This window comes from Eurytemora carolleeae, unplaced genomic scaffold (assembly GCF_000591075.1).
Source record: "Eurytemora carolleeae unplaced genomic scaffold, Eaff_2.0 scaffold633, whole genome shotgun sequence".
Classification (NCBI taxonomy): Eukaryota; Metazoa; Arthropoda; class Copepoda; order Calanoida; family Temoridae; genus Eurytemora; species Eurytemora carolleeae.
The window spans coordinates 21,723-34,963 of record NW_019396519.1 but is presented as its reverse complement, the minus strand read 5'-3'; the positions used below and the strand labels follow the sequence as shown (position 1 = coordinate 34,963).

The 13,241-nt window shown below is 32.3% G+C and overlaps 1 long non-coding RNA gene across 1 annotated transcript; it reads left to right on the top strand.

The window, feature by feature from the left end:
* The first annotated feature begins 2,908 nt into the window (after positions 1-2,908).
* On the top strand, positions 2,909-4,840 carry LOC111704763 (uncharacterized). Its single transcript, XR_002765877.1, has 3 exons — positions 2,909-3,241; positions 3,642-4,330; positions 4,686-4,840. It is a non-coding gene; the product is annotated as an uncharacterized LOC111704763 (long non-coding RNA).
* The last annotated feature ends 8,401 nt before the right edge of the window (positions 4,841-13,241 follow it).

Genomic DNA, 13,241 nt, shown 5'->3' with positions numbered 1-13,241 from the left:
AATATTTGACTTTAATAGTCCAATAAGCATGGTACACAGCTATTGCGAAATGTAAACATCGACCCATTTCACAAAATTTTTGATTTAATACTTGTTTAGTAAAACTATTTTCTTTCTAACACCATCAATAAGGTGTTAGGTACTTTCCCAAAGTCATTTTCCCAAGGACGACTTCCCAAGTGACAAGTTTCCAAATGGCACCTTCCCCAAAAAACGTGCAATTTCCCAAGCGGCAACTTTCCAAAGGTAAGGTTGCCCTCTGAGGCGCCGCGGGCTGCAATTGGGGCCGTGCGCTGCGGCTAGGAATTATCATGTTTGCATGATAAAGGCATTTTGTTCGAACTTTTACCAGTTTTCTTTACATTTGCATACTGATAGGTAATCTGCCTAGAGTACCTTATATACATATGTGATCTGCCTAGGGTAACTTATATACATATGTGATCTGCCTAGGGTACCTAATATACATATGTAATCTGCCTAGGGTACCTAATATACATATGTAATCTGCCTATGGTACCTAATATACATATGTGATCTGCCTAGGGTACCTAATATACATATGTGATCTGCCTAGGGTACCTAATATACATACGTGAATTTTGCCTTTAAAAGTAATGGCAAAGCATCCTTTGCCAGCAAAGCATCGGCCGGGGGGTCAACAAGTGATCCGGAGATCTTCATTTAGAGAGGTATAGTAGCAAAATAATTATTAAGCCATACCAATAGATAATTATAATGTTTTCATATTATCTTTCCTATATCTGAAAAAGTAAAAAAATATGTCCTTGTTTCCCTTCACGATACTGCATGTTTAATAAAACTTTTTAGATGCTATCTTTTCCTTTCCCTTTGCTATATAACAGATACATCTTTCATGAGTCTGATACAAAAGTTTTTTTGGATTCAAATTCAACACTTTTACATTCACTTTATTGCATAGATATTGAGTTTGAATGAAAAATTAATTATTCCTTTATTTCAACGCTCCTATTGCTGGAATGAGACAAAGGTTCTAAGATAAGAATTGAAAAGGATTGAAGGGAATAAAAGGAGAATTGAAAATAAAAAATATAAACTTTATTTTGAAATTTTTCTGTAAATATCAATGTTTTAACGTTATAACACTATTAGGAAAAATGTTTTAGTTTTTTATCAATCCTAAGAATATATAGATTGCCCTGAGTCGAAAACCAACCGTTTAGTCATTCTGAAAAGTCTTTTAGAATCCTATCAGTGTTTTAAGAAATGCTAATAAAGTTTTTTGGTGTCGAGCCATAATTAGAGAAGTTTCTAGGTCCTGCAGTTATGTCGCATTTATTTGACCTTCTCCCTCTGTCTAGTTCAGTGTGGATTTGACCTTCTCCTTATGTCTAGTTCAGTGTGGATTTGACCTTCTCCTTATGTCTAGTTCAGTGTGGATTTGACCTTCTCCTTATGTCTAGTTCAGCGTGGATTTGACCTTCTCCTTCTGTCTAGTTCAGTGTGGATTTGACCTTCTCCCTCTGTCTAGTACAGTGTGGATTTGACCTTCTCCTTCTGTCTAGTTCAGTGTGTGGATTTGACCTTCTCCTTCTGTCTAGTTCAGTGTGTGGATTTGACCTTCTCCTTCTGTCTCCTTATGTCTAGTTCAGTGTGGATTTGACCTTCTCCTTATGTCTAGTTCAGTGTGGATTTGACCTTCTCCTTCTGTCTAGTTCAGTGTGGATTTGACCTTCTCCTTCTGTTTAGTTCAGTGTGGGTTGGTTGGAGTTTCACGCTCACAGACAAATGATCTAAAGGATAAGGCCTATAGGTCTGAAATGTTCATCGTTTTAAAGCCCGTTTTTAAACTTTCAAAGTTTTTAGACATCATAAGAATTTTTACTCTGATTAAAGAGATTAAGAAAAACGATTTTCCCAATTGAAAAACGAAAAACGACTTCACCGAATTATTGAAAAATAGTTTTGGTTAATACCAGAGTAAAAATTTTGCTTTGTGTATTAAAAACAAACATGCCTAGGCCCTAGCATGTCCTTTTGAATTAGGATTAGCATATCATCTTATTGTGAAGCCCATAAAAAAGTGTTAAAGTTTTGAATGTTTAAAACGGGCTGTAAAACGCGATGGACATCCATACCTTATCGGTGCACTAAGAGGGGACTGACATTTTTTACTTTAAATTCTAAAAATAATTTTGATAGGTTTTACCGTCGAACAAAACAATATATGATTTCTAACAGTGTACGAAGAGGTCCAGGCAGCTTAAAAATTGTGCATCAATTTTCGAGACTGGGTAAAATTTGAACTGTAGCAACGCAACACCTTGTGTTTAGGTTTAACTAACTAATTTATTCATAAATTTGTGTAGCTCTAGACATGTACATTTAAAAATTACTATAAACTTGTTTCTAGTTTCAGATTAAGGAAGTAAAGGACAAAATTTTGACGTATTTTTGCGTGATTAGATCACAGTGATGTAGAGATGGTATTTTGTATATTGAGGATTGAGGATATCATGGTTGGAGTATCAGACAACACCAAGGATAAGGAGATTCATAGGATTTAAACTGTCAGGAGAAGAGAAACCTGAGCTGGGAACTTTTGTGTTCCGTATAGCTTGATCTCAAAACCTATGCTGCAGAAACTTTTAATTTGCTGAGGATCAATGTTTATTAATCCCTTCATTTTAGTTATTCCTTCAGGTTTTACACGGTGGGATATCGAATACAGATTAAATTAATCTGCAGATTAAAAAAATCAAGAATAGGCATTAATCTCGATATCCACAATACAAGAGTTCCCTGCTCAGAATATACAATATAAAAGTTATTACTTTTAAGATTATAAATATGAGAAAACAAATTTAAAAACGAAACTTGGTTTTATTCTAGTTTATCTTAATTTTATTTGGTGTTTATAGAGGAAGGAAAGTTTGGTTTAATCAACAAAGGAACAGAGAATTTGCCGCAAACTCGAATTTAAAATCCCTCTTTCTTTGCAACCTGATGGTGTTAACCTTTGAAATTTCAAGTTTTCGTTAATTTTAGTTTAAATGGATTATTTGCGTTTGCAATATCATCATCATTCATTTTGAGAAAGAGGAATTCATTCAGTAATCTATTTTTTGGAGAGATAACAGAATAAAAGATAAAAATTAACGACAAAAGAATTTAAAATCATCCTTATCTTTTATTGTAGAGAATAAACATGAAGGTTCGGAAAATGTTGATGATAAAGTGAAGAAGGAAGTTGACCAAGGTCTACTTGTGCACAATGATTTGATTAATTGTTTTTCATTTAATCCCACTAATTCTCAAACTCAAAGTTTTATTTCTTCCTTTCATTCCTTTCCTTTGTAAAAAAGCTGTTTTAATGCAACAATTTCAATTAATTTCGTTTATCTAGAAACTGACATTTCAATCAAATGAAATTTGAGCCACCTCTGGATTTTTTGATTGATTCACGTTTTTCTGAGAGACGATAGAAAATGATTAATGATTCAAAAGTGCATGTTAGTTAAATTTAAAAATATTTGCCGATTTGAAAAGATCGATTAAGATCATATCTTTCTTCTTTTTGAAGATTTTGAGCCTTTTTTATTATGAAACACGTATCTACTATCTTATTCTTTTTTTAAGTTATAATTCTCCTATAGTAGAAAACAGAAAGAAATGGAATTCTTGAAATTCTGATTGTTGATGGCCAGCAAAGAATAACAACAACCTTTATTTTGTTGGCAGCTGTTCTGCAGTTTGGAAATACTTTTCAGCTCTCCTCAGACACAACATAGTGGGAGTTGTTGAAATCTGATCTAAACCAGTGTTTACAATTCAATAATGATTTGAAATTGATTCCATCTATTCCGGATCGGGCTGCATACAGAGAAGCGATACTTCGTGGAAACATTGATGAATATAAAGACTCTTGTCAGGTTAAAGCAATGGCAATATTAAAAAGAAATCTTGAAAATCTTCTTGAGATGGAATTTAAAGAATTTGAGCCGTGGTTTAAATCTACCAAAACCGGGTTTAAATTAAGTGCCAGCTTAAATCTTGAAACATTTGATACAAATTTAAGTGGAACCTACCATATTTAAGCCACGGCTTAAATTTAAACCGCCGCTCAAATTCTTGAAATTCGGCCATTGATTCTTTTACCAAAGATTCTGAAAAAAATAGATCAGCTGAAAAGGATAGGTAAACTTTGGGTAAACTTAAGAAAAAATATCGCAACAAAATGCAAAATCATCCAATATCTTAGTTTTAGTGATTTCGGCACTGGACTTCATGTGCCTAATGCTGGTTAACAGAAGCAGATAATTTGGCAGAGATGTTTCAATGGTATCAGGTCAGTTTTTAAAGGGAGAGACCGGCTAATTATGGTAGTTGAGCTGAGAGTGCAGTATTGTAAAACAGATTGAAAAAAATAAAATTTAACTTTTATGATCGAAAATAAGTAATCTTATTCAGTTATCGGTTTCTGTCGTCGTTATTCTCAAAATGGATGGATGGACAATCCGTGACGATTTTAAAAGATTGAATTTGCGCTCTCGCTTAATAATTTTGCACCGTAAAAACGTCTCAAAGTTCTAAAATTTCTCTTTAACAATACTGCACTTCCAGCTGGAATACCATGGCTAGCCTGTCTCTCCATTTAACTAAATAATTTTTAGTATTTTTTATCAAAAAAATAGTGTTTTCAGGAAAAGTCGCTGCTTTGACTGGCAGCACTTCTGAAGGGTATTCCTGGAGTTCAATTTGCAGCTATAGATCTTGTCCGGAACTTTGTTATGTCAACTGCACTTTGTAGGTACAGTGGTCTGCAATATATAGTGGTGTAAAACTGAAGAATATAAATAAATATGGTGTACAAGGTTACTATAGTTTGTAAAACTTTCATATTTGAAATTTTTAGTATTTTATCTATATGTAGCAGTATAAGCTGAATTCATAGTTCAAAATATCAAAATTAGGTTACAAAGATATAAGGATTAGGAAACTCTTGGCATTCAGATCTACAGAGATCTCTGGTTGGAGAAGATACAAATTCCATGCAAAGGACACACAGATTTTTATCTAGATGTATTTCCCAAAACTAAAGGGGTTTCATCCTTACAGGACACTGGCAGATTTGTTTCAGAGTTTGAAGAACAAATAAGAACTATTATCAATTCAAGAGATAATGATGAGGAAGATGAAGATATTGAGAGGAAACCTGATGTGGATCTGAGTGGTATGATGTTGTTCTGCAGATTTCACTCATTCTTGTATTCTTTGGATATTGACGGAGATATTTCAAAGATTAATTTGTTCGTTCAACAGTTTTCCATTTTCCTCAAGAATATTTAATTTGGATATTTGACAATAAATAGATAAGTTGAATAGACTTTTTAGATAGTTTTATAAATCCTCTTCCCATAACTTTCAATCAGAAGATTTTAAATTTATTGAAAATACACTTAATATGATCATATCCCAGTTTTTGGAATGAGCAACACAAAAATGCACTTCTCAGTAATCTAATTCTTTTGGTAAAAAAAGACGAATTCCTCTCATTACTGGACTTACCTGGTCTTTTATAAAATATAAAGCACATACTTTTCCTTCAAATTACAAACATATATTATAAATAAAGCAAAGGCCGAATTAAAAGAATTTAAGACGCGGCTCAAATTTGAGACGCGGTTTAAACATGGTAAGTTCTACTTGAAATTGTATTAGGTGTTTCAAGATTTGAGCCGGCGCCCAAATGGAACCGGTTTTCGGCGAATGAGAGACGCAGTTTAAATTCTGCCACTGCATGATTAATTTATGACTAAATTGCGTTTGAATTTTAATTTTTGATATGTATCGTTAAATTTTCATCTTCAGCCGGAAATTACTTGTGGAAGTCGTGGAATAGGCATCTAAAGAAACTGTTATAACTACCTGCATTGTGCATGCAGAAAAAAAAGAAATAATTATTTTTCGAAATTCACTAAATCTAAATAATAAATTACATTTGTGAAGAAGTTTCAAGAGTACTGTTATTAAGAACCGAATTTAATGAATTTGGGAGGAAGTTCAAATTTATTCCAATCATGATAAGAATATTGTGTACATTTTTAAAGGAACTGAACACTTGTCACAAATTCAAATTCTTTAATCACTATTTCTGGCAAACCTTATGTCAAAGACCTTTGATGTTTCAAACAGTTCTTCATATCAAACACGGTTTCTATTATTTTGAATTATCAATGGATACATCATCAGGTTGCCAAGATATAGGGATTAGAGAAAATCAGGGTTTGTTGTAGATAGGCCTTGATTTCCAAAAGTTGTTAATGAACGGTTTATAATTCTAAACAGCTTCGGGCCTGCAAGGGAAAAAATGGAAACCCTAGATGACCTGAAATGTGTAATGTATTTTATTAAACAACTAGGCTATAAGGATTTTCGAAATTTTATGTAAGTCAACAAATTTTGGAGACAATTCTGACCATCAATAAACCTTCCCTGGTTTCATGTGAGGCCCCACACAAAATTTGGTCCCGATCGGTTCAGCCGTTTTGACGTTTATTGGATACAAACAGACAGACGAGCAAAGCGCAGATGTCAAAAGACATTGCCTTAATTACTGAGAAAACTAGAACCCCGCGTTAATTTCTTTAAAGTTACGAAAACTTTCATAAAATTTACCTAAGTGACTCTCCATTCAAAGATGTCAATTATTAAAGCCCAAATTTCAATGTCTTAAAAGCTTTGTCTAATCAGGTATGAATAAGATATCGGTGATTATTTTTTTTTAAGCTGATTATTTTAATTGTGGTTTCACAACAAAAGTGACTTTCGCGCATTTCTACTGCAGGAAAACAAATAGAAATTACCAGAACTAAAAACTGTTAAGCCTAGAAAAACGACAATATTTTCCACATTTTTGATTAGATAAAGATTTAAGAGGTACCGTTGTGAATCGGGCATTGTTATCTTTGCACTTGAAATTACGCTTACAAAGAATTAAAATGCAGATATCAGAATATGGGATTTAAATTCCATAATCAAAAGATTAAAATATATCGGAATATAGGATTTAAATTCTCTAAATAAATTATTTAAATATATCTCATAAACCAGAATATAAGATTTAAATTATCTAAAGAAAGGATTTAAATATAATCTTAATAAAGGATTAAAATATATGTCTGATATATCTGAATATAGGATTTAAATTCACTAAACAAAGAATTAAAATATATCTGATATTAAAAAGTCTGAACCCGTCGCGCCCACATTTTTTGTGGCAAATCACTCGACCTCAATTAACATTAATTTTAACAAAAAAATCTTTTTTAGAGAGCGAAAAAAAAATGGCGAGTTCGAAGCTATTAGTTAAAAATGATTATTAGGAAATAAATGATTAAAAACTACTCTGTAAATAGTCCGGATACCTCTAGGTAAGTTTCCATTAATTTTAATTTAATTTGATGAATTTAATTAAGTTTCGATTAATATCTGATCTCTTCAGATTCCATAAAATAAACGTTGAAGAAAAAATGATAATACATTAAAATTTCTTCTGTTATTAAATGTAAGTATAAAAATGGCATACCTAAAAGAAAGCAATTGCTTTATACGTACATGAGATAGAGATCTTTATAAAACACACAAATAAAGAACTTCTCTTCCCACTGTCCTGCTAGTCCTACTCCTGCTACTCCTGCTGGTCCTACTCCTGCTACTCCTGCTAACCTGCAAGTCCTACTCCTGCAAGGCTTACTCCTCCCTAGAAACCAGAGGACGTCCTAAGGTCGTCATGAGGACGTCAATCATTACCAGTGGGTGTATTTTAGGTGTTAAGGCCGTGTTGAGGACGTTTAACGCAAGGATTCTTACGTCCTCACGACCTAATTTTCGAAGTCGAAATGACGTCACTTTGGACGTCCAAATGACCAAACTTTTGACGTCCAAATGACCAAACTTTTGACGTCTAAATGACCAAACTTTTGACGTCCAAATGACCAAAGGTTTAACGTTCAAATGACCAAACTAGTTATTTATTTATCCTACATTTAACCACTGAACAGAGCCTAATTTATTCTATTTGTACGGCTACCCTTTAACCCCCCCCCCTGGTATTGCATTTACACCATGACTGTCCTCTTGTTGTTGCTACCCCCTACCCCACCCCACTCAATATATTCAAGCTTATTTAAAGCTTAGTTAAAATTATATCTAACCCCGATACAAGAATCCCCTCAATTCTCCCACTGTATCCCCCCCCCCCTATCTATATATTTATAAACTTATATATTGATCTTTCCTTTAAGCTTTCTCTTCTCTACGAGTCTACGTAGAAAGAAAGCAATGGATAGATAGATTCATATTTCACGTGCACACATCTTTGCTGTACACCTTACGTTTAAACTGTATTTTGTTCACTGTACACTGTACACTGTACGGGCATGTGAGAAAGGTGAAACATTTTATTCACCGTGACACGTCGTTTTATAAGGTAAGCTTTAAACTCAATATTTAACCTGTACTTTTTTTCTACATGTTTTGAGAGAAATGTTTTCAAGGATTTCATCAGAAAGCATGCTGAATGCTGGAACAGAAAGTTAGTGTTAGTTTTTCAAATTTGCCGGTTCAGCTGATTTTTTTAAACATTCGTTGTAGACATATAATTTTTAAAACAAAAATATGATTGGTTATACAAGTTTAAGACACCGTCAGCCGGGGCAATTCGAAAAAGTAAATTTTACAGAAGTAGCCAATTTAGGAGGGAAATATTCCTTTTATTTTATGATACTCTTTATTGAGTTTAATGAATTAAAAACAACATCTGGTTATTTGATTTTTACTACTTTTATCATACATATTAAAAGCCTACAATATTAATCTGACAAATATCCTTGATGGGATTGAAAAAATATATTTCTGTGCAGCTTTCTTCTTTTACGTCGTAGTAGTTTATCAACCTTCAAACCCATCAAACTTAGATCATACTAGAAAAACGTTACTTCATATAACGCTACACTCATAAAACGCTACTTCATGAAACGCTACACTCATAAAACGCTACCAGATAAATAGACAATAATTCGACAAATAATTTAAATAAATGTTAACATATTTTATTATGAATTTAAATAACCATGCAAATATAAACATGACAGTTGTTTTTTCTTTACTAGCATTTTATAAGGTAGCTTTTATAAGTGTAGCGTTTCATGAGGTAGCGTTTTATGAGTGAAGCGTGTTTTGAGTGAAGCGTTTTATGAGTGTAGCGTTTTATGAGTGTAGCGTTTTATGAGAGTAGCGTTTTATGAGAGTAGCGTTTTTCTAGGTACACCCATTACCAAAATTTATGGATACAGAAAAAAAACAGTAAAACATTTCTTTTTAAATCTGGTCTTTTGTAAACAGTAATCCAACATTTTCACGCTTGTACGCAGAAATCTATTAGCATTTTGCCATCTTATTTATAATAAAGGTGTTGTTGAAGTTCTAAAATGTTCATGGCTAGGGCTACACAGCTGTATAAGTAGGGTATAGAAAAAACCATAAGCTCAGGCGTTGAGATACTTATAAGTTGACCCAGTCTTCATAAATGAGGAGAATTTTCATAGCTGTATCAAACTTTGCACCAAAATTCATATCTTCAGTAATATTGAAAGCACAAAAAATACATCAATTTGGAAATACCAAGGCTTGGGCTGTTTTTAACTATTGTTTAAAAGAGTTTACTTGTAAAATGATGTATACAGAAATTCTGTATTATATGTAAAGATAAAATGACATTTTTAGGAAAAAAAATGACACACTGTACAATTTTGCTCATATACTTTAAAGCAAACAAAACTCCAATGTATATAATATTAATTTGATTAAACTATGATATATGAGCCGGAAAAATTGAAATATGATTTAAATGCAAATTCATGAACAACTAATCATTTCGTAGAAGAAAAAAAAAGCTTTCACAATCGTATAACGTTGTGTTAAACAAAAACTAAGCATTAAAGGGACTTTAAGCTTAATTTTCAATGACCCTACATGCAAAGATAGCAAAGCCCGATTTACAACGGTACCCTTAAAACCTTAATCTGATCAAAAATGTGGATAATGACATTGTTTTTCTGTCACGAAAAGCGCTACTATCTGAGAACATCTCCATTTTGTTTCTTGTAAGTAAGAGAAACACAAATCAAAATAAACAATTTAAATAAACAAAAGCATGGATATCTCTAATTTATACAGACAAAGATTTTAAGTGTTCCGTTGTGAATTGGGTAATTATACATTTATATATATTAATATATTTATATATTTATATATTTATTATCCTCTTCAAATAAACCTTTAAATCCTATTTTTTTATACTATTAAAGATTTGTTAAAGAGACTGCGCAATTTCAAGCTTTGTTATTATCAAGTATGAATTAAATATCAATGTTTTTAATTTTGAAATTGATCATTTTCAAGTGTGGTTTCTTGTGGAAAATATAAAGTAACTATCAAAATTAAATACTTTTCAACATATAGAAACATAGAATGGATCAGTTAAAGGTTTCATTAATAGTACCGTTGTGAATTGGGCAATGTCATTTTTGCAGGGAGAGGGTCACTTCAAATTGCTCTCACGTCCCTTTATCTATTTATTCTATATATTTATTTAGACACCCTGCATCACTATATATTGAGAGTTATGCCAATAATCTTATTTATTTCTCCTTTTACTAAATTGTATTTTCCATTTAGAAGTATATATTGAAATATATAAGGAAGACTTTATTCATAATAATTCATTCACGCAGCTAGGCTGCAGGATATTTCAATTAACTACAATATAACTTACATACACTACTATACAGCTAGTCTGCAGGATATTTCAATAAACTACAATATAACTTACATACACTACTATACAGCTAGGGTGCAGGATATTTCAATTAACTACAATATAACTTACATACACTACTATACAGCTAGGCTGCAGGATATTTCAATTAACTACAATATAACTTACATACACTACTATACAGCTAGGCTGCAGGATATTTCAATAAACTACAATATAACTTACAAGCTGAATTACCCACACTTGATCCTAAATCAGGATAAAGCAGTGATAACCAGAAAAGTCTAGAATAGGAAGACGACTTTATGACTCAATTTATGATTTTAAATAATGAAGATGAGACAAAGCAACTTTGCAGTGTAAACAGGCTCATTTGACAATTTAGATTTTATCGAAACCAATTTAGCACAGATAGTCTCAAGGCAAATGACTATAATCAAAATTTCTCGAAATATGGTAAAAACCAAAAATTTGACAAGAAACTTTTCTTTAACAAAAAAGATGATAAATACTGATGTTAAATTCTGTCTGTCTGTCGATATGTTTGTATCCAAGAAACGTTAAAACGTCTGAACCGACCAGGCCCACTTTTTTGGGCGGTAACTCACACTTCCCCTGATGTCTGCTCAAAGTTTAGCAAAAATTTCAAAAAAAAACTTTTTTTTCGAAATTTGTTCAAAATCTGCCACGACAGGTGGAACCTTCAAAACATATGAAAAGAGAAAATGATCAAGTTGTTAAAAATCTGGACCATTCAATTTATTCCTAACCACATAGATCCAGACTGCTATGGAAAAATCTGCTTCATTTTTTTAAGAATAGGCCGACAACACCTTAGCCTTTACTGTTATCTTACTAATTGTCTGTTATACAATTTTTGTTTCCCTACACATTTTAGTTTTAGAATCATTTAAAATGAGTAATTGGCAAACTGATACTATTTTTTGTGTGAGAGTGTGCACAGTGCACATTTTGAATGTTTGTGTGAGAGTGTACACAATGCACATTTTGGATGTTTGTGTGAAAGTGTACACAATGCACATTTTGGATGTTTGTGTGAGAGTGTACACAATGCACATTTTGGATGTTTGTGTGCCATGTCCCATTCAATATAACTCTTTTCTTGTATGACTAATGTACTAGATTGAGAGTATAATTCAATAAACCCATTTATTCTCTCACCCTGGTCCATTATATTGATGTAGATTAAGTATCCCTCCGCCCCCCCCGCAGCAGTAGTTTCTAAGGAGAGATAGAAGGGTGTCACGTCAAAGCAAAGTAAATTTCAATTTCAATAAAACTTGTTACAACATAAATCTTTCACCTTCTGTCTAGATTAGATTAGTACTTACGTGTACTGGGTTACCCACAAAGGAGTAGACTGTAAAGACGACCTAAAACTTTTAAACTATGTTGATCCCAAGGTTAAATTAAGTCTCTTATCCCTTGAATTTAGTCTTTTAATAGCTTATTATATGCTAATGCAAGGAAGGAAACAAGTTTACAGTTGCAGTAAACTTGTTCCTGAAGTTCTGTAAACTAGTCTCTGAAGTTCTGTAAACTTGTCTCTGAAGTTGCAGTAAACTTGTCGCTGAAGTTCTGTAAACTTGTCGCTGAAGTTCTGTAAACTTGTCTCTGAAGTCTCATGCTATGTAGGTATTCAGCCCTGTTTATAGATTTTTTAATGACATTTTCTATTTCATTAAACTTTACGGTTGCATTTATTTATCATACTTTTCCATAATTCCTTTTCTTATCTGCAGAATGTGACGGCATACTCTTCATTTGCATAAGAAATGATTTAGACTTGCAAAATGAAAAAAAGCCTTAAAGGGAGTGACCGGCAATGTATGGTAGTTGAACTTGGAATGTAGTATCGTGGAGAATTTTTTTAGGAATCATTTGAGACCTCTAAGACGTTTTTACGGTGCAAATTTGATCAACAGAAGTGCAAATTCAATCTTTAAAATCCTCATAGATTGTTTATTGTTGAGGGATGAGTTTGAGAATCGGTTTTTAAAAATTTATTCAATAACGATGACGAAAATAAAAAATTGAGAAAATAAAAATTAACTATCATCGGAGATAAGTAATCTTATTCAGTTATTGGTTTCTGCAATGTGTCACTGTTCACAAACATTTTCTGTAGATTTCCTGGAATTTTATAATAAGAAAAAGAAATTCAATATGATGATGATAAAGAAATATTTGATTCTACCATTGACCAATTGAGAATTATGTTTCTGACCATCTAATTTGTTTTCTGCAATTTTTTTTACATTTTTGTCGTCGTTATTTAATAATTTTAAAAAAATCGATTCCTAAAACATTACCACCCAGATGGATAATGTTGAACGTCCTAAAAGATTTCTCCACAATACTACATTCTCAGTTTCCTTGAAACTAATGAAACACATCT